This window comes from Tamandua tetradactyla, chromosome 5 (assembly GCF_023851605.1).
Source record: "Tamandua tetradactyla isolate mTamTet1 chromosome 5, mTamTet1.pri, whole genome shotgun sequence".
NCBI lineage: Eukaryota > Metazoa > Chordata > Mammalia > Pilosa > Myrmecophagidae > Tamandua > Tamandua tetradactyla.
In genome coordinates, this window is record NC_135331.1 from 33,124,573 (window position 1) to 33,147,547 (window position 22,975).

The window sequence follows — 22,975 nt, forward strand, 5'->3', positions numbered from 1 at the left end:
TTCATGAGCAAACTCATTCATTGAACAAGTTTGTGTATCTAGTCCCTCAATTAAAAAAATTCTAATGATTTACAGTTTACACTACAAGACTATTTATATAGTAGACTATCTCATCTCAGATCTGAGAAGGCTTTTTTGGAGGGTGAGTTTACTAAGCAACTTGCAACATTCTGTGAAAATTATAAGCTTTTTCAGGTTCTTTTTCAGGTTCTGTAGTAAAGTTACAAAAGCTCTAGGCACACTTTTTAAAACCACAAGTTTAAAACACACACACACACACACACACACACACACACACACACGCGTGTGTGTGTGTGAATGCTTTTACAGCAGCTTTACTGGAAACAACCCAAATGAGTAGGGGTATAAAACAAACCATGGTACATTCATACAATGGAAAGCTACTCAGAAATAAAAAGTAATTACTGATACAAAGAAATTGGATGATTCTCAAAATGCATGACTTAAATAAAAGAAGCCAGACTCAGAAGGTTACATATTACATGATTCCATTAATATAGAAAACGCAAAAGTAAAGAAACAAAACAGATCAAAGGATACCAGGGACTGAAAGCAGGGAAGGAGCTGACACAAAGGGCCATGAAGAAATTTTGTGAGGTAATGGAACTGCTCTATATTGTGATCATATTGGTGGCCACACAACTATATTTCTGAAACACATAGAACTGTGTTCTAAAACAGGTGAATTTTGCTATATGTAAAATACACATTAATAAAAAATTTAAAAGAAATTAATTTTTTAAAAAAACACAGGTGTAACAGAATCTTAATTACAGCTCTGAAAACCAGGATCAATGCTGCTTCAACTATCCAAGCAGGAATACTTGGATCAGCTTTCAGGGCTGAAAGCTCCATCAACATTTCACCTAGAAATCTAAACAATATTTGTAAATTAGTCACATATTTCCTTAGAATTAAATATATATATATATATATATCTTCCAAAGAAAACAGCCTAGAATTTACATCCTAGTAGTTTCAGAAGAAAATGAAGTTTTTCTGGATAGCTCATTTAAACAACCCAAGCACATGGAGCCCAGAATAGGAATAAGGGATTATAATTCTGTATAGCTTAATGCAATGCCCAGATACATCCCAGACTATGTCGAGCAGATAATTACAATAGTCAAGGGACTATTGGCAAAATCCTTTGAGGAACAGGAGAAAAAATACAGAATTATTAAGCTTTACCACCAGGGGAAACCCCTGATACTGTCTTAAACATTAGGGACTCACAAGTCATAGACCAAGCGCTTGTTTTCTTGAGGCTGCACTTGGGAAGCCTATTTCTGTAGCAGGGAAGCTAATTCTACCCATAGTTATGGCTAAGGGTTACTTCCAGAAAACCTCTTTTGCTCAGATGTGGCCTCTCTCTAAACACAACTCTGCAAGTAAAATCATTACCCTTCCTGCTACGTGGGACATGACATATAGGGATGAAAGCCCCCAGGCAATATGGGACAAGACTCTCACGGATGAGCCTGGCCCTGGCACCGTGGGATCAACAAAGCCTTCCTGACCAAACGGGGTAAGAAATGTAACAAAATTAGGTACCACGGGCAAAGAGAGTTCAAATAGAGGTGAGAGGCTATTCTTGGGGCTACTCTTACACAGCTTCAGCTAAATATTACTAATTACCGGGGTTTGGAAAACCCCAACCAAAACCATTCCTACCAACCTAAAGAACTAGGGCTTTATCTTAGATTTTACAAGTTTCACAAACTAAGATTACGTTCCAGAAACCTACAACCTCCAGATGGGTTCCTAGGCCAGATAAGTCCTAAAATTCAAAGGGACCAGCCTCTCTAAGAACATCAACTAGTTCCATTTCCCTATCCCATATTATTGACAGCCCTTTCACCCAGGAAAAAGTTAGATTACTTGTTACAATGTACCTTGAAATTTATTGCTTTTTTCTATCTATCTCACAATAAAAAAATGTTTTTAAAAACTCAAAAAAGGAAAAAAAAGAAAATGAAGTTTGTCAAGGAATAAAACCCAAGCAATAAATATTAACAGCAATCTTGGCCAGAATCAGGATGCCCAAAACAAATAAGGCACCTCTCCTAAGTTTGAGTCAAAAAACAAACTTTTACTTCAAAAAACAATAAATAAATAAATAAATATATATATATATATATATATACACACATATAAACAAAAAACTCTAAAAGACTGACTTAAGATCTTACAATTTGAATAAAAATCTTAAATACTTTCACTTAAATAGGTATATAGCAAACCGAGTAAGAGCTCAGGCTTAGGAATTCAACTGTTTTCACAATTTTTTTTTTTTTTTTTTTTTTTTTTTTTAAAGGGAAACATCTTTTAAACATTTTCTTGTTTTTATTGTATTCTGTTTCTCCGTTTTTGGTACATGGGCTGGGGCCGGGAATCGAACCGAGGTCCTCCGGCATAGCAGGCAAGCACTTTGCCCGCTGAGCCACCGCGGCCCGCCCTGTTTTCACAATTTAATCTCATCTTGCCTCAACTTCCTCAACAATAAAACTGAAATAATTTTAGATAATTAAATGAGTTATTACAAGTAAATTGCTTAGAATAGTGCCTGGCATATAGTAAGCTTCATAAATATTAAGCTAGTATAAATGAATGACATTAATAATCGCCAGCTATGTGGCCATGGACAAAAATCATTTCACCTTTCTATTCCACAACTCTGCTCTGAAGGTAGAAGGCCTAAATTCAATGCCCTACAGGTCTATCTAGTAACAATATTCTATGTTTCTATGATTTCACCTGAATTGCACTTAACTGCTTTACAGGAAAGGTTAAATATTATCAGTTTTATAGAAAAATCTAACACCCAAATAAGTTAAATGACTTGTCCGAAAAGAAAGCAAGGTAAAGGCAGAGCCAAGATTAGGATCTAGATACCCTCAGTGTCCTCAACTCTGTTTCCCTCCAACATCTTTATCCTTCCTTCACTTCTCTTCTGATAAAGTTACAGTGGCTCAAATCTCAGTTGTTTTTTTAAATGCAATTTTACTGAGAAATATTCACACACCAAATAATCCATCCAAAGCATATATCAGCGATTCACAGTATCATCATACAGTTGTGCATTCATCGCAACAATCAATTTTAGAACATTTTCATTACTGCAAGAAAGAAAATAATAACAACACCCAAAACTTTCTATACCCCTTATCCCCCCCGATTATCTATTTATTTTGTCTCTATTTTATTACTCATCTGCCCATACCTTGGATAAAGGGAGTGTCAGTCACAAGGTTTTCACAATCACATGGCCACAGAATAAAAGCTATACAGTTATACAATCATCAAGAATCCAGTCTAGAGAAACAGTACAGAACAGCTCCCGGAGCCACGATAGTGACCGGACACTCAGCGTACCCCAACTGGACCAGCTGGACCGGTTGCGAGCACCCCCCAGAACCGTCAGTTCCCAAAGCTGCTACGGCCAGTGCCCCTCCCCCACAGGCCACTTCCCAGAGGGGAAAGGAAAGGACTTTACCAGCAGCAGGAACTGGGCACAATCAAACACCAATTGTGGAACTAATTAACAAATTCTGACTACTAAAAATAGGCCCCCAGCTTAGGTGAACCTGATCAAAGCGGAAGTTGCTCATTTTTGCCCCTGCGCCAAGGGGGCAGGACTGACAGAAAAAGGGGGAAAAAAAAAAAAGAAGGAAACAGAGGTTTTTGTGGTTGTGTATCTACAAAGGCTTGACTGCCTCTGGATACAGCGGCAGGACTTTTCAGGCTGCAACTGCCCCAGGCATAGGCAGAAGTGAGCTCTTTTGGGGGCTTGTCGGGAGCCTGTGCCTTCCCCAGGGGAGGGGTGAAGCCCAACTCAGGTGGAATCCCTCCATCAAGGAATTCAGACCCCAGGGCTTGGTAATTTGAAGCCATTAAAACCAGCCTACAACCTCTCCTCTGTCTCCACCATGCCCCCAGCAGGGAGAGTCTGCCAAAGTTAAAGGTACCGCATCATCTTATGCTGGTGGGACCTGCAGTCAGACAAGCACCACACACAGGGAAGGATAAGAAAAACAGAGTTCAGAGACTTCACAGGAAAGTCTTTCAATCTGCTGGGTCTCACCCTCAGGGAACACCGACGCAGGTGACTTTTTCCTCCTGATAGGAGGCCAGTTTGGTCTGGGAAAATCTGGCTGGGGTCTATAATATCTAAGTAGACCCTCCTAAGTGTGTGTGGGGGAAGGCACCACACAAGCAGGGCAAGAAACAAGAAAACAAGAACTGAAAAATTCTCCTCTGTTAAACAAAACTTAAGCTAAAGGTCCAGATAAAGCTGAACAGAATGTCAAAGAACAGATAGACAACAAATTCATCCAGCAAGAAAACCCTAGATAAAAGAAGTGAAAGCAATCTCCAGAATAAACTAATTATTGGTAATTAAATGCCTAGACACCAGCAAAAAATAATAAATCACACTAGGAAAATTGAAGATAAGGCCCAGTCAAAGGAACAAACCAACAATTCAAATGGCATACAGGAGCTGAAACAATTAATTCAGAATGTACGAACAGACATGGAAAACCTCATCTAAAACCAAATCAATGAATTGAGGGAGGATATAAAGAAGGCAAGGAAAGAACAAAAAGAAGAAACTGAAAGCCTGAAAAAACAAATCACAGAACTTACGGGAATGAAAGACACAGTAGAAGAGATGAAAAAAAAACAATGAAAACCTACAATGGTAGATTTCGAGAGACAGAACATAGGATTTCTGAACTGAAGGACAGAACATCTGAAATCCGACAAGAAACAGAAACTATAGGGAAAAAAAGGAAAAATATGAGCAGGGACTCAGGGAATTGAAAGACAATATGAAGTGCACGAATGTACGTGTTGTGGGTGTCCCAGAAGGAGAAGAGAAGGGAAAAGGAGGAGAAAAACTAATGGAGGAAATTATCACTGAAAATTTCCCAACTCTTATGAAAGACTTAAAATTACAGATCCAAGAAGTGCAGCATACCTCAAAGAGAACAGATCCAAATAGACATACTCCAAGACATTTAATAATCAGAATGTCAGAGGTCAAAGAGAAAGAGAGGATCTTGAAAGCAGCAAGAGAAAAGCAATCCATCACATACAAGGGAAGCCCAGTAAGACGATGCGCAGATCTCTCAGCAGAAACCATGGAGGAAAGAAGACAGTGGGATAATATATTTAAATTATTCAAAGAGAAAAACTGCCAACCAAGAATTCTATATCCAGCAAAATTGTCCTTCAAAAATGAGGGAGAAATTAAAACATTTTCAGACAAAAAATCGCTGAGAGAATTTGTGACCAAGAGACCAGCTCTGCAAGAAATACTAAAGGGAACACTAGAGACAGATACGAAGACAGGGAGAGAGGTGTGGAGAAGAGTGTAGAAAGGAAGACTATGAGTAAAGGTAAAAAGAAGGAAAATTAGATATGACATATAAAATCCAGAAGGCAAAATAGGAGAAGACAGTACTACCCATGCAGTAATAACACTGAATGTTAATGGATTAAACTCTCCAATTAAAAGACATAGTCTGGCAGAATGGATTGAAAAACAGGACCCATCTATATGCTGTCTCTACTCAAAGGACACGAGGCCAAGGACACAAATGGACATTTACACACCAATGTTTACAGCAGCATTATTAACAATTACCAAGAGATGGAAACAACCAAAATGTCCATCAACAGACAGTTGGCTAAACAAACTGTGACATTTACATAAGATGGAATATTACGCAGCTGTAAGACAGAATAAAGTTATGAAGTATGTAACAACATGGATGGACCTTAAGGACATTATGCTGAGCGTGATTAGCCAGAAACAAAAGGACAAATACTGTATGGTCTCACTGATATGAACTGACATTAGTGAATAAACTTGGAATATTTCCTTGAACAGAGACCATCAGGAGATAGAAATAGGGTAAGATATTGGGTAATTGGAGCTGAAGGGATACAGATTGTGCAACAGGACTGAATATAAAAACTCAGAAATGGACAGCACAATATTACCTAACTGTAACACAATTATGTTAAAACACTGAATGAAGCTGAATGTGAGAACGATAGAGGGAGGAGGGCTGGGGCACAAATGAAATCACAAAGAAAGATAAACATAAAGATTGAGATGGTGTAATCTAGGAATGCCTAGAGTGTATAATGATAGTGACTAAATGTACAAATTTAAAAAATGTTTTCGCATGAGGAAGAACAAAAGAATGTGATTACTGCAGTGTGTTGAAAATAGATGGTACTTAATATTTTAAATTTTCAACTAATGTGTGAGACTAAAGCAAAAAATGTTTATTTAGTACAAATCTATACTTTGACTAGTGCATCTCCTAATATAACTTATGTAGATAGTTGATTGAACACCTTAAGTACATGGAACTTTGTATAAGACATGAGATTTTGTTGGTTTGTCCAAGTGATGCCCTGATGAATCCCAGAGTGATTTGATCAGTGAGTGGAAAAGTATTTGCAAAGTCCCCTTTGGGGAATTGTGAAAACAGGGGAAAACCCAACTTCCCCAAATTGAATTCTTGATATTCTCACAAGCAGTGTTGACAACCAAAGCTATAGGCTGAGCCCCCAGTCTTGGGGTTTGTTCATATGAAACTTAACCCCACAGGGGATAGGGCAAGCCTACTTAAAATTAAGCCTAAGAGTCACCCCCAAGAGAACCTCTTTTGTTGCTCAAATGTGGCCTCTCTCTCCAGCCAACACAGCAAGCAGACTCATCACCCTCCCCCTGTCTACATGGGACATGACTCCCAGGGGTGTGGATCTTCCTGGCAGCATGGGACAGAAATCCCAGAATGAGCTGAGATTCAGCATCAAGGGATTGAGAAAACCTTCTCGACCAAAAGGGGGAAGAGTGAAATGAGACAAAGTGTCAATGGTTGAGAGATTCCAAACAGAGTTGAGAGGTTATCCTGGAGGTTATTCTTACGCATTAAGTAGATATCACCTTGTTATCCAAGATGTAATGGAGAGGCTGAAGGGAACTGCCTGAAAATGTAGAGCTGTGTTCCAGTAGCCATGTTTCTTGAAGATGATTGTATAATGATATAGCTTTCACAATGTGACTGTGTGATTATGAAAACCTTGTGTCTGATGCTCCTTTTATCTACCTTGTCAACAGATGAGAGAAACATATGGAATAAAAATAAATAATAGGGGGAACAAATGTTAAAATAGGTTTAGTTTGAAATGCTAGTGATCAATGAAAGGGATCAGTAAGGGGTATGGCCTGTAAAATTTTTTTTTCTGTTTGTTAAATTTTTCTGTTGTCTCCTTATTTCTTTTTCTGAATTGATACTAATGTTCTGGGAAATGACCATGATGATGAATACGCAACTATGTGATATACTGTGAATTGCTGAGTGTATGTGTTGGGAATGTTTGTTTCTTGTAATTTTTTATTGTATTTATTAATCTTGTATTAATAAAAAATGAAAAAAAAAAGAGTCCAGTCTACTGGGTTACAGTTCAACAGTGTCAGAGATTTCCTTCTAGCTATTCTAACACACTAGAAGCTGGAAGGAATGTCTTTATAATATATAAGAATAACCTCCAGAATGACCTCTCAACTCTTATCTGAAATCTCTTAACCACTGAAAGTTTATTTTGTTTCATTTCTTTTCCTCCTTTTGGTCAAGAAAGTTTTCTCAATCCCACAATGCCAAGACCAGGCTCATCTATGAAAGTCAAGTCCCATATTGCCAGGGAGATTTACACCCCTGCGAGACATGTCTGACACAGTGGGGAAGGCAAGTGAATTTATTTGCAGAGTCGGCTTAGAGAGAGAGGCCACACCTGAGCAACAAAAGAGATTCTCTGGGGATGTTCTTAGCTATAATTATATCATAATTACTTATAGCTTCTCCTTTGCAGGAATAAGTTTCATAAAGGCAAGCCCCAAGATCGAGGGTTTGGCTTAAAAAATTAGTAGTCCCTAAAGTTTGTGAAAATATCAAGAATTTCCCAGATGGAGAAGTTTAATAAGTCCACATCTTTCCCCAGTCCATCAAGAGGACTTTGCAAATACTTTTTTTATTTTCTGCCCAAATAACTCCAGGATGTATCAGGGTATTACATTAATCTGTAAAAAAATAACAAGATCTCATTCCCTATTCATGGTTCCATATAATTACGTAATTTGAATAAACAGACCGTACAGGTTAAATTAGTATGCTATAGAAAATATAAATTTTGTACCAAATAAACATCTCTTTGTTCTCATACAGAAGTTGAAGTTTTAAAACACAGCCAACATCATTCTTTATTCTGTATTCTGATCTACCTTAGTCATAACCAGACAAGCTTCATTAACATCTCTAATTTAAGTCTGATCTCTTTTTTTAGCTTCTTGAATAGCTGCTGTTATGGGGTTTTGCAGCTTTCACAGCTGCAGAAGTCTTAACTCTGAGTCTCAGGTGTCACAAAGACACGAAGAGTTCCAAAGAAAGGTAAGATTATATAGAAAGAGCTCTCTAGCATCTCAAAATTTAAAAGTTAAAGCTCAAGAATAGATGTGACTGCTTTTAAAGGTTACAATCTAGGAACCTCTACAATAAGTTTAATTGAACATTCCATAGTCCTTAATCATTGATTGCCCAACCTCTGCCCATATTCTATCCCCGGATAACCTATGCTCTCGAGTCCAATTCTCAGAGTTTGCACACCATATTAGTGAGGCTTTACAATATTTGTCTTTTCATTTCTGGCTTATTTCACTCAACATAATGTCCTCAAATGTCCTCATTCACCTAGCTGTATGCCAAACAACTTCATTCTTCCTGCAGCTGCTCATTGTGTGTATACACCGCATAGTGGGCCCTTCCCTTCATCAGTTGGTGTACCCTTAGGCCACCTCCCTCCATTGCAAATCATGAAATGTTGCTGCCATAAACACCAGTGTGCAAATGTCCATTCGTGTCCCTGCCTTCAGTTCTTCCAAGTAGATACCTAGTAACAGGGTTGCAAGATCATAAGGCAATCTTACACTTAGCCTCCTGTGGATCCATCAGACTGCCCTCCAGAGGGGCAGCACCACTCTATTTCCCTACCAACAGTGAATAGGTATCTCTGTCTCTCCACATTTTCTCCAGCACTTATATCTTTGTGTTTATTTTTAAAAGTTTATTCACATACCACAAAAACCATCCTAAGTAAACATTCAATGGCTCCCAGTATAATCACATAAGTTATGCATTCACCACCACAATCAATATGAGGACATTTCCATCTCTTCTGCAAAGAGGAAAAAAATTTAAGAATAAAAAAATAAAAATGAGCAACACCACCACCACTAGGAATCCTATACCTTTCCCTTACATCCCCCTCTTACTGACATTTAGCTTTGGTACATTGCCTTTGTTACAATTAATGAAAGGATATTACAATATTACTATTAACTGCAGACCCTAGTTTCCACTGATTGCATTTTTTCCATATACCATCCCATCTTCAATACCTTGCAATGCTGACTTTCATTTGTTCTCCCTCATGTAAAAACTTATATTTGTACATTTAATCACCACCATTGTACACTCTAGGTTTCACTAAGTTATTATACCCAGGTTTTTATCCTCTATCTTCCCTTCTGGTGTCACACCCATTTCTGGTGTCACACCCTTTCAACAATACTCACATTCACCTTTGTTCATTATACTTAGAATATCATGCCACTATCAGACAGTATTGTGCTATCCATTTTTGGATCTTTACAATCAATCCTGTTGAACAGTCTGTACTCCTTCAGCATCAAATGCCCAATCTCTACCCTTTTACTATCTCCTGGTAACCTGTGCTCTCAACTTTAACCCTCAAAGTCTGCTCATTATTGTTAGTTCACATTATAGTGAAATATTTGTCCTTTTGTTTCTGGCTAATTTCACTCAACATGACTCAAGGTTCACCCCACATTGTTGCATGCATCACGACTTTTTTCTGTCTTACAGATGCGCAGAATGATCTATAAGCACTTAAGAAAAACATGTATTTTACTGTTGTAGGGTGTAATGGTCTATAAATGTCTGTCAAGTCTAGTTCATTTGTCATACTATTCAAACTCTTTCTTTATTGATCCTCTGTCTAGATGTTCTATCCACTGTTGATAGCAGTGTATTAAAGTCTCCAATTATTACTGTAGAGATACCTACTTTTCCTTTGAGTATTGTTGCTGTGTTGTCTCATGTATTTTGGGGCACTTTGGCTCAGTGCATACAAATTTATGATTGTTATGTCTTCTTGATGAATTGTAACTTTTATTGTTAGAGTATCTTTTACTTGTTTTAAGTTTGAAGCCTAATTTCTCTGATATTAGTATACATACCCTGCTCTTTTCTGGTTATTTGTGTGAAATATCTTTTTCCAACCTTCTACTTCGAATGCTTTTTTGTCCTTGGGTCTTAAGTGAGTCTCTTGTAGACAGCATATAGAATGTTTTTAAATCCATTCTGCCAGTCTATTTCCACTTGGGGAGTTTAATCTATTAACATTTAATGTTATTACTGAAAAGGCAGTACTTTCTTTTACCATTTTGACTTTCGGGTTTTATATGTCATATCTTTTTTTTTTTTTTTTTCCTATTTTTTACCCTTACCGATAGTCTTCATCGCTACACTCTTATCCAAACATCTCTCTCCTGTCTTTTCCTATCTGTCTCTAGTGTTCTTTAGTATTTCTTATACAACAGGTCTGTTCAGAAACTCTGTTTGTCTGAAAATATTTTAAACTCTCCCTCATTTTCTGAAGGACAGTTTTGCTGGATATAAAATTCTTGATTGACAGTTTTTCTCTTTCAGTATCTTAAATATATCATATCACGGCCTTCTCATTTTCATCGTTTCTGCTAAGAAACCTACATAAAATCTTCTCAAGCATCCTGTGTATGTGCTGGATTGCTTTTCTCTTGCTGCTTTCAGAATTCTATCTTTGACATTTGACAATCTGATTAATAATTGTCTTGGAGTAGGTCTATTTGGATCTATTCTGTTTGATTTTCACTGCGCTTCTTGGATCTGTAATTTTATGTCTTTCATAAGACTCGGAAATTTTCAGTGATTATTTCCTCCATTTTTCTTTCTGTCCCTTTTCCCTTGTCTGCTCCTCAGGGACTTCCATGACATGTATAATCGTACAGTTCATGTTGTTATTCAATTCCCTGAGATCCTACTCATATGTTTCCATTCTTTTCCCTATCTGCTCTTTCGTGTGTAGGATTTCAGATGTTTTATCCCCTAGTTCTCTAATCCTTTCTCCTGCCTCTTGTATGTTGTATGTCCTGCTGTTATATGTCTCCGTTGTGTTTTTCATCTCTTCTAATGCACCTTTCATTCCCATTAGTTCTGCAATGTGTTTTTTTTCCAAGTTTTTGAGTTCTTCTGTATGGTCACATAGTGCTTCTATATAGCCTTCATCTCTTTTGCCATATTTTCCTTCACCTTGTTGATCTGACTTTTTATTTTAAAAAATTTGTTTGAGCATCTTTAATTAACTGTTTCAACTCCTATATCTCATTTGAAGTGTTAGTTTATTCCTTTGGGCCATATCTTCGCTCTTCCTAGTATGACTCATGATTTCCTGCTAGTGTCTACGCATCTAATTTCCTTGACTAGTTTATTCTTGAGTTCATTCTCTCTCTTTTACCTAGGGTTTTCTTGTTACTTGGCTTTGTTATCTGTTCTTTCATGTTCAGTTCAACTTATTCTAGACCTCTAGCATAGCTTCTATTTCATCAGAAATTTTTCAACTCTTGTTTTTCTGGTTCTTGCCAGTTCTGCACTGTGATCTCAGCCCTTTCACCCATTCCAGACTGGTATACAACATGTGTCTGGTCATGGGGGTCTCCCAAACTGTTGTTCCAGACAATCCCTGGCTATTTACTAATGCCTTAGAGAATGAACTAAATTTCACACCTTCCTATGCCACGATTTTGCCCCACCCTATTAACACCACATCTTCATCCAATGCAACTATCATATTAAAAGTTGTCTGCCTAAATATCCACCAGTACCCAATACATACGTGTACCAAATCCACATCACATGAGTTCAATAACTCCATTTGATATTTTAAACATACACACCAAAAAAAGACTACAGAACTTGACAAGTTCACATGGCAAGTCAACAGGAAAAATGGATTCAGACAGAGTCCAATGTTTGCAGATTTCATGAAATCTAATTTTTTAAAGACATTATTCATAAATTTCAAACAGCTCATTAGGAAAATAAAAACTAGATGGAGGTCCTCTTATGTTTTACTGTGATCAAAGCCCAGACAATCTTCAGTTATAGTAAAGTTTACAATGAGAAAGCTCAATTCAGCTTGTCGGTCCCATTTCTCCAGTAACACTTCTGACAGCTGCTGGAACAGTTTATGAACAGAAACAGTTTACTACCCACTCTTTCACTGGTGACTGACTTAAACCTTCACAAGACACTCAATGAAAACTAGTCATTAAAGTGCACTTTAAAACAACAATTTTTCCTGATTATAAAATTAAAGCATGCTCATTATAGAAAACTTGGAAACTACAAGAGAATGAAGCAGAAAACAGTTACATTGTCCCACCACACAAAAATTAGCCAGTATTAGTATTTCCAACCATGTCATTCCAGGATCTCTCCTGTGCATATGTTGTATTAGCCCCTTGCTAAATATGATTTTTAAGCATAGCAGAAAAAAAAGAAAACAGCATTCCATATAACCAAAGACCAACTAACCAGTGTGTTCCCTTTTTAAATGATAGCCCATTATATATGCAAACACACACACACACACACACACACACACACACACACACACACACCACAGTCTTGCCAGTGAAGAAACGCATACAGGAAAAGGAATCTAGTCAAGATTAATTTCTTAATCAACCTGAAAATATCCTTATCCTTAAAAGAAGGTAAAGGGATGGATATCTGCAAGGTCAATCTCAAATTAATGACCTCTCCCACAAAAACATTTTCTGAGCACATCAGTTGCAGGAGCAATCTAACTACAAAAAAATGTCAATCTCAAATTAATGACCTCTCCCACAAAAATATTTTCTGAGCACATCAGTTGCAGGAGCAATCTAACTACAAAAAAATGCTAAGTGTTGCTTTTTAAAAGGCTGTACTTATTTACATGTAAATAAATATGTAAGAGTTTAAATAGTCCATAAATATTTATATTATACTCTGTATCAGGTGGTGTATTAAGTGCTGGAGAGAGGAAGAACAAAATAGCCATCATTCCCTACTTTCACAGAGCTTCCAGTCTACTACCACTTTAAACAGGATGTCAAATAGGCATGTGCCTTCAAGCAAGTCACAACATCCCTCATTAAATGATCCTCTCAAATCCTTACGAGGATCTAAGAGATGTATGTAAAAGCACCTTATATTATGCTGTCAAAAAGGAGGCAATGGAAATTTCAATTACATATATATATCCACACACTACATAAGGTAAAAAGGGATACCTGACCTTCTGTCCAAAATACCATATAAAACAAACATCTTCAATGTAAATTATTTTATTTCTATCACATTTATCTTTAAAAGATAATCACACAAGTTGCTCAATAATATCCCTTTTCACAACCTCAATGACTCATATAAAATAACCAAAATTATATTACCTAGATGGGGGTCATCTAGTCCATAAAACACCCCAATTTCATAACAAACAAGAAGGGGAAATGGGGAGCCAAATCAAAAGCACCTTATTCAAACTTAAGAAAAAAGTTACCTTTTAATCTAAGATTCATCATGGAAAGTTTCAGCCCAAGAAAGCATGTTAAAAATGTTATAGGCTCTTCCAAAAGAAGTTAGAGTGACAGCATAATTGTGGTACTCTGCAAGCAAAGGAAAGCAAGTTGTAATTATTCATCCCTTGGCACTAACTAAGTCTCTAAGATTCTAAGCTCTTAGAAATTAGAAGATATAATCAAAGTCTTTTCATAAAGCAAAGATTTTTTAAAATATATTCCACACAGTATCAGTTGGCCATATCTAAGAGATGTAGACTGATTTTTTTAGACTGCTTCCTATTCTATGATTTGACCTTTACAAATTTAATCACCTCAACAATGTCAAAAACATACACCAAACTAGTGTTTTATGTGCAAGGCTAATATTATTGTCCTTATTGCAGATACTGACTCTCAACAGGATGGGATATTATCTTAACGCAACTAAGCTGGACCATCTGTGGAAGTAATGAAGTGGCCAAAAACAATTAACCACAAAAGCCATTAAAATTTTAAGAGTCTAAAGAAGGGATCTCCATAACAGAGTATAATATATCTCAAGGAGTACCCAAGATGCTCCAGTGGGAAAAAGCAGGAAGATAACTGAACTTCATTTTTCTCACCCTTGTTAATTTTTTTTTTTTTTTTGGTTTCTATTTTATAAGGCACATGATAATCAGTTGCTAGATACATACTGTTTGTAAATTAAATAAATGCTTAAGGACAAAGATAAATGCTTTTTTTAACTGGTAAGATAAGCAATCAAAAAGTTTGGAGACAACCAGTCTAAAGTATTCCACTGTCACCACACATTAATTTTTATTTGCCCCCTCCAGAGAATTAAACTGCAGAGGTAAGTCCTAATGCTGAAAAAAAGAAGACATGGAAAGCTGTTTTAAACTCCCAACAAGAATTAAAAGATAGTAAATCACTAGCAAGAATATTTGGAATTGGACACTAATAGGCTGTAAATGGGAGTTTAAGATAAGACAACCTATCTTTAGAGCAGCTTAAGTATATTCAATCTCAAAATTTGATCTGACAAGCCTACTTTAAGGAATTTATCCTAAGGAAATAACAGCACAATGGTATAAAAATATCCAAACAGGCTCAACACTGCATTGTTTTTTAAAGAAAAACTAATTGGGAATGTCCATTATTAAGCAAATGGACAAATCCATATCACAGAACACTATATATCCATTAAAGCAACATTCCATTAAGACTGGAAAGGTGTTCTCCTTTAAGTATTTCAGTAGATGATGTTTAAGAAGATAGGTAAAAGACTAGAAGATTATACACTGAAACATTGGATGCTGCTACATCTAGGTAGGATAGTAGGTCATTTCTACTTTTTTTTTTAATCTCATGTGTTGTCTCAACTGCTTTATTTTGTTGTTTTTGTTCTTGTTTTTTAACACTGAACACTACAGCTTTTATAACCAGAAATAGAACATTTCATTTTGAAATTTAAAATGCTGATTAAGCTCAAATTCCTTAGTTTTTGTCCTGTAGCACTACCAAAACTTTTACAAACACTTTGCTATGCCCTATGTGGTCTGTGGAATCACTCTAATTACCTGACAATTACATATTTAATTTATCTTATAGAAAAATTACAGGAATGGATCCAAGAAATAAGATCTACTCTATTTCAATTTAACCATCTTGTCTTTATACCAACTCTTTCCAATTATGTCAGGGTATAGCAAATCTATTTATAATTTCTTTACATTTTGCCAGATTATCAATCTATGAATAACTGAGAATAATTTCTACTTATCTTTTGTAACTAAATTACAAAAGTTTTAGCTACTAAAAAATTAAATTTAGAGCCCCGAGAAATGAAGTCAGAAAAGCTCATTACTATCTTTCACAAAGGCCTCATTCTGAACATTGTATGAAAACACAAACAGGCCCATAAGTGGCCCATGCCCGGGAAAATCCAGTATGATGCTCTTATTAGCCAGCACCAAGACAATACCTGTGGTTATCAAATAGACTATCTTATAAGAAAAGAGTGCCTCAGTACATTAACAAAAATGTATGTTTTCACTTTAGTCATCATATCAACAATTTTTAAGAGCCATGAGGTGTTTCACCTTTAACAGAATAGTTTTAATGTAACTAAATTTCACAATCTCCTTCCGGTTCGTCATCTATTTTATGCCTTACTATTTCACAGTTATCCTAGCTGCAAAGCCCTGGTACAACTGCTTTCAAAATTTTACCATTACCCATAAGAAATATTTACACTGTAACAGTATGCATACATAAACATAAAGAAACAAACTTTCCCAAATCAATACTTATTTGGACCACATGTAATATATTTTCTATTTCTTTTTCCTTGTTTTTTTGTTTTGGTTTTTTTTAATGGTGGTCATGATCCACCACACTGATATCACTACCCTATTAGGCTGCCACCTGCCACTTAGAAAACAAAGCCCTAAAACTGAATATAGTGATGAACTAAATTCCTTGCCTCAACCACCTTTCCTTATCACTGAGCAAAACAAAATGGGTGAAATCTAGCAAGTCTATTTCAGGATGCAGACCCTAGCAAAAAATTGAGACATCCCAGTTCGCTCTTGAGTTCCTGCAACACTGTGACTATTCCTACTGGGAGATTATTCTAACATGCAAATGTTGAAAAGTTTCTCCAGACAAATTACAGAAGCAGAAACCCTTCTTGATGCCTCATCAGTGATATCAGTAAATTCTGCACTTAACAATAGGGCCTAGGTTTACCACTGCTCCATAAGATGCCTCTTCTAAGAAAATAAAATAGGATTCTAATATAATATCCTTACATTTTTAGATAGCTTTTCATATACACCATTTCATCTGGTCCTCCCTGACAGTCTGTGAGTTGAGTAGAGAGGTCACTCTTCCTCATTTTACTGATGAGATAATTGATGCTTAGCAGGGTTATGTGGCTTGCCAGAAACAACACAACTAAGGAATAGCACAATTCAAGTTTGAACCCAGGATTTACTGGCCTATCCACTCTCATTCTACAACAATTTTCATTTTAAACACCCAGTACAGATATGAGTCTAAAAGGTATATTAAATTTCTAGATAAAAAAGTGAAGATGAAAGCATCATACAAGAATTGGTATCATAATTGAAATTAAGATCAAAAATAGAAATAGTATCAATTTTGGTAGCACCTAAAATTTACTGGGAATCCTAGTTCAATCCTGTAGGTCATTTAATCTCATATTTTGTCTTAAATTGAAGCTTCACTGATTATACGATTACCTATAAATTTACCATATAAAATTACAAAATTGGGTGGTCTTTAAGAAACTGACCACATTCATTACACAAACTTCCCCAACTCATTCTTAGTCTTTTGTGGCTTCAACTAAATTATGAAGTTCCGTATGTGAAACCCAACTTGATTTCAACACTAAGTTAATTACAACAACAGAAGTATGTTGTTTCTGCATAATACTTGCAACATGCACTCAATTTCCAGAATACTTTTTTGGACAATGTCTAAAATCCACAAGCTAAAAGAACAACCCAAAACAGAATGTGGCATGTTCTGTTTTTAAATTAAAAATGTTTGCTTACCTGTATTAGATGAATACCAATTAGCATGCATAATTACAAATTATTAAATATTTCCAGAATCAAGCTGGACAAACTACTTGAGGTCAATGAAAACAGGTCTTAATTGTATACATGAGGAAACCAAGGCCCAGAGAAGTTGACTGACATTACCAAAAGCAGTTACATAGTCAACTAATGACACAGATGGTATCAGAATGTAGGTCTGTCTGCCAATCCAGAGCTTTCCATTATTCTACACCACTCTGAATTTAATAAAATGTGCTCTTAAAAACAAATATTGGGCAGGCCACGGTGGATCAGCAGGCAGAGTTCTCGCCTGCCATGCCGGAGACCTGGGTTCAATTCCCCGTGCCTGCCCATGCAAAAATAAACAAATAAAAAATAAAATTCCACTAATATCTATAAAACTAAGACCCATTTAAGAATATAAGAACCAGGGAAGGAGATCGTGTACAAAATCAAGACTCTCAGACATTTCAAAAAAACACAGACTGAAAACTTTAATCCAACGCTAGACAAAAAGTAGCCTTTAATAACTAACACTGCCATCAACCATTATAACAATACTAATCATTTCCTGAACAAATTTCTGAGGGTCTAATATACACTGGGAACTCTTCTAGGTACCAGGGACAGCAAAGATCAAAACAGATAGGGCCACTGGCTCTTGCAGTGGACAGCTGGGTACACATCTCTAAAAATACTACTCCATGATTTAAAAGGGTATTTGCAAAACTCCTCCTCTACTCTCAACAACTATAACAACAATTTCTTCCACCTCTCCCAAAGTTATAACATTCCCCACCAAATCCTCTGAAACATGAATATACTCCCTTTGGTAACTGAGCATTCCACTTTACCACAGAAGGGGTTAACCAGGACCACAGCAGATTTAAAACTGACTTTACCACTCCTCACAGCCTGCAACAAATTCCAAGAACTTTTCACAATCCACAGTAAACTTCCCTGGTTCACAACACTGATCTTAAATGACTGCTAACTCACCCCACCCTAACCTCCACTTCACTAGAAAACTGAGTCACAGATGGTTAAGGAGCAACAGGGACATTAGGATACTGGGAAGCACCTTCAGCAGAACCCTTCATGAGCAAGAATACTACTATCTCTCCCTCTCCAGATTCCTCCAGAGGAAAGAAGTCAAGCAGCATCTAATTATAAAGTGGGTTTCTAAAGACTTGTGCATAAATAATTTCTGGCAACAAATCTGTTTTCCCTACTTATATCTATTATATTTTAAGAAATGGTCAACTTTCTGTTTTAAGTTTCTCAGGCTTCCCTTCTTCCTTACATCTCAAACTCCTACCGATCTATAAACAATCAAAAGCACTAGCACTGTCAGAAGCTGTAATTAATAGTACTCTTTTGGAATACCAAAGGTGACCCAAAGCAAAAGTTCATATACCTGGCTGACCAGAATCATTCAGGGAGATCTGTAAGGATGGATTCCCTGAAATTCTAATTCACTAGGTCCTGCACAAGGCTCAGGAATCAGCATTTTAGACAGTCCAGTATATTTCTGACAACCAGCCCTCAGCTAGGCAACCACTGACCTAAAGAACCTACCAGCTGAGAATAGCTTGTCGTTAACAAGCCAATGGGACTACACCACTATGCTGGTCACCTGAACTGTTCTTGGTCATCGGAAAATGACAGAGGTAATTAGAGCTGATACAGGCTTTCCCAGACAATCTAAAATTCTAGAACCCTCCACATTTAGTTTAATATCAGACATCGTACTGAGTATACTCAAAATACTGTCTTTCTGTATGCTCTTTCACCCTTTCAAGTCACAAACCATAGAAGAGAAGACTTTCTGCATGCCACCAACACACTTTACTTGCTCCTTGGTCTGGATCTCCACACAAAAGCAACACAGATCACCGTCTCTGAAACAGCCCTGAATCTGAAAGAGGAAGGTCCTCTTCACTTCCCCATGGAAAAATCACAAACAAGTCACATAAAAAAAAAAAAACCTCGTTTAATTCAACCCTCTGACAGCATCAAAGTCTAACTAAGATAAACCTAAGCTAGAAGAGGAGTATGCACACTTTTTTGGGGGGGGGGGGGAGCTGGGAGTTAAAAAAAAAAAAAATGACACCATCAAGTGATAAAGCAGATATCGAAAAGTAAAACAGGCTTCTGGAAAAGACACCTGAATTTTAATACCTAACAGTAGCTCATGTGCAGAATTCACTAATGAGATCATGAGACCCCAAAGAGTTTATTAAAGTAGCCATAATATGTACCCCATAATTTTCCCACAGTTTTCCAGCCCCAAGTACAAATCTTATGGGACCTGAGATGCAGTACAAGAGGCAGCTCGATTCCTGCCTGAGAATAACACTGCAATCTTTGGCGGAACTGTTTGCCCTGTGCTCTCTGAGCTCCTCAATGGCCCCCGAACCATCCTTCCCACCCAAGTAATACCAGGTCAGGAGGATGTCTTGCTGCACAGTTAGGGAGCCACTCCTCCTTCCCACAAGGCCCGGACCCATACCGCTCGCCTGGGGGCTCTGGGCTGGTGGATCCCCGCAGGCCCGGTCGGGGGAGTGGCACCCAGACCCACCTTCCAGGGGTCCCTGGACACTGGGCCAGACGTTGAACAGCACGCCTCACACTCCCGGCCCCGGGGCCCAGCCCCGTCAGGTCCAGGCAGGCCTCTCCCGCCCGGGACCCCGCCTCCCCCGCACTGAGGGTCCGGGCCGAACCACGGAACACGAACTCCCGACACCTCCCCGTGACGGCCGCTGAGGACGCCCAGGACGCCTCTCCCCGGGCCCCGCACGCTGTCCGCAGCCCCCGCGAGCTGCCTTCTCCTCAGAGGGTGACAGCCGCTGCGCCGCGGCTGAGGCCGGCCCCTCCTCCAGCTCCTCCTCACACCTCGAGGAGACCGGGAATGGGCTTCTTACCGGGCGGTAGGACATGACGAGACCCGCCACGGCACGGCCTCCTCCGCCACCCCACGAGGCTCCCAGCCAGGGCCGGCGTGGGGTAGCGCCTGGGCCGTGGAACGTCTCCTCCTGCTGTTCCGCCGCCGCCGCCACCACCTTCTCACAACCACAACAACATGGCGGCAGCGGCCACACAGAGCGCGATCCCGACGCCGAGGCCGAGCCAGGCTGCGAGCGGGGACGCGCGCGCACGCTCGGGTCCTCAGCCAGCCGGGGAAAAGGGGCGGGCCGCTGTGGGTTGGGCAGGGGCAGGGCCCGGGCACACTGGTCACGCCCCGCGGATGGGCGGGGCAGCGGGCCAGCAAAACCCCGCAGCGGGAGAGAGTCAGACGAAGAAGGCCAGCTCACCGAGAAGACTACGGGTTGGGAATCCCACATGAGAGGACAGACAACGGATCAGGAAGAATAAAACCAAAGGTAGTCCGACAGTTTTTTAGGAGGTATCTTTTCCTAGCTCTATAGCCCTAGACAAGATAACGCCTCATTCTATCAGTAAAATAGAATAGTAGATTCTTTCACCTGCGGTAATGCTGAGGATAAAACTAATGAAATATAACTGAATGTACAAATACTCAAGGTCCTACTCAGAATACAATGTCAAACGGCCTCAAGCTCCGCACCTAATAAACAGCTCATTGGAAAGAACAGTTTTCAAAAAAAAAAAAAATTTGCAACCATCCACACTAGCCTGCAGAAGTTTATAACTTGGATCGTATTGCCTTAGGCCCCAACAAATTCACCTTCTGAGTTGCATTTTAACATCACACCCTTGGTGTTTCTGGAAAATGGCTGAAAGATCCAGTCAGATAAAATCTATCCACGAAATATTTGTTGTACAAGTTTTTTTCCACCGTACTCTCTGAAATTACTTAGTCGTCATGTCATTTATTGTCTTTCTACCCCACTCGAACGTAAAAACTACTTGCTAAGGATGTTGCTTGCTTTTTCATCACTCTGTCCCCCAAGTCACTAAAACAGTACATGACACATAGTTGAAAGTCAAATTTCTTAACTACTAGCTAAGATTTTATTTAGAACTTACGTGTGCAAATAATGAACTAAGTCACTCCTCTAATTCCATCTTCACAACTTTAATAGGTACATATTGTTAGCCTTATTTTATAGGTGAAGAAACTGAAGCTCAGAATAAACTACACTGAAACAAAATTCAAACCCAAACCCAACCGACAACAAAACCCGTACTCTCACCCACTAGGCTATACTGCCCGCTGGCTGACATGGTCACCTGAAATAAAATGTCACGGAAGAAATTACTTGAGAGTTAAACGTTATGAAACGCTTTGCTTTACCCCCACCCCCATACACTGGTGCATTTTCTCCTTTCTGATAAATCACGTTAGGCTACTTGTCTCTTCACACTGGCTTCCACAAAGGTGGCCCTTGTTGGTGCTTAAAGGTCCGTATATTTATGGGGGTTTTCCGCCTGCTTCAACTTTTCACCTTATTTATATTTTTCTGTCCTAATTTCCTCTTTCTGTTACTGATTTTAGCCTAAAGAGGAAATTTTAAGCATACTGAAGAGATTAATGAGTTAAGCAAACAAAGCAGGTTTTCCCCACCTTTCTCTCTCACTGTCTGGTAAACAAAGGTAGGCATCAGCCACAGGTGTTCTCTAGGTGAAAATGCCTCAATTTAGCTCTCTGCTCAGGGAAAGGCAGAAGGCTGGGCTTTCATAGGTAGCTGGACTGTGATTGGACCGGAGCCGGCACCTGACTCGAGGTTAGCCCACCTATAGGCTAGCTAGTTCCCAATGAGGTGAACCAGGTAAAGAGCTCAGCCAATGGGAAGCTGCCATCTGCCACCCACTCCCACAGCTTGCCCTGAATCCTCAGAGAGGGAACCACGTGGTAGCATTTAGATTTTACTTCTTTTTATATAGAATATCATTGTGTTTGCCATTTCGCCTGGGACAGGGAACCTTAAACTGAGTCCTCAGCTGGTATTTGTGACATGGGAGGAATTTCGCGGTGCCCGTAAAGTTACACTCATTCTCATAATAATGTAGATTGAATCTCACTTTGTGTTTGGCACTGTGTAAAGCACTTTGCATATATACCTAATGTAATCCTCATAACAACCTTGTGAGTATGTATTGTTATCCTCCCCCATTTTACAAATGAGGTGTAAAGGTCAGGATCTGAACTCGGAGGATTTGCGTCTGTGAGCATGCTTGTAACTTCATCCCCACCACCGCCCAACTGCTTACCCTTAGGGCAAAGCTTGGTACATTATCTTGAAATAAGAAAGAGGAAACTGCTGCATGCCTTTGAAAACTCACTTCAGAGAAGGGCCTAAGAAGAAGACAGTGAAAAGAAAGCTGGCGGAAGAATCCAAAACTTCAGTTTGAATTGTGGTGCCTTCACATACTTCTTCCTCATTTCTCTTCTCTGGGCCTCATTCTTCATCTGTTCTGTGAAGTCAGTAATTGACTTCACTGTGTGATGAAGATTCTTTGAGGTCATTAATTTGATAATATTTGTACCCTATGAAAAGCTAAACCAAAGGATGGGATTTGGTCCCTGAGGGCTTGGGCTGAGACAAAACCTTAAACTTTGTGCAGTGAGTCAAAAAAAAAAGGGGGGGGGGGCCAACCCAGGGCTTAGCAAGGTCTCTAGCTCCTGGAAAATCAGACT

General features: G+C 38.6%; 1 protein-coding gene across 14 annotated transcripts in view; it reads right to left on the minus strand.

Moving 5' to 3' along the window:
- MTMR3 (myotubularin related protein 3) overlaps positions 1-20,481 on the minus strand; it is a 238,401-nt gene extending 217,920 nt beyond the window's left edge. For 9 of the 14 annotated variants that reach the window (XM_077160595.1, XM_077160593.1, XM_077160597.1 and 6 more), the window contains exons 1-2: positions 20,280-20,481; positions 13,765-13,870 (exon numbers count right to left, since the gene is read on the minus strand). The gene's annotated coding sequence lies outside the window, so the exon portion shown is untranslated. Of the gene's footprint in view, positions 1-13,764; positions 13,871-19,936; positions 20,059-20,279 lie in introns of those variants that run through there. The other 5 variants (XM_077160596.1, XM_077160599.1, XM_077160600.1 and 2 more) reach the window with 2 other exon arrangements.
- Between the last annotated feature and the right edge of the window lie 2,494 nt (positions 20,482-22,975).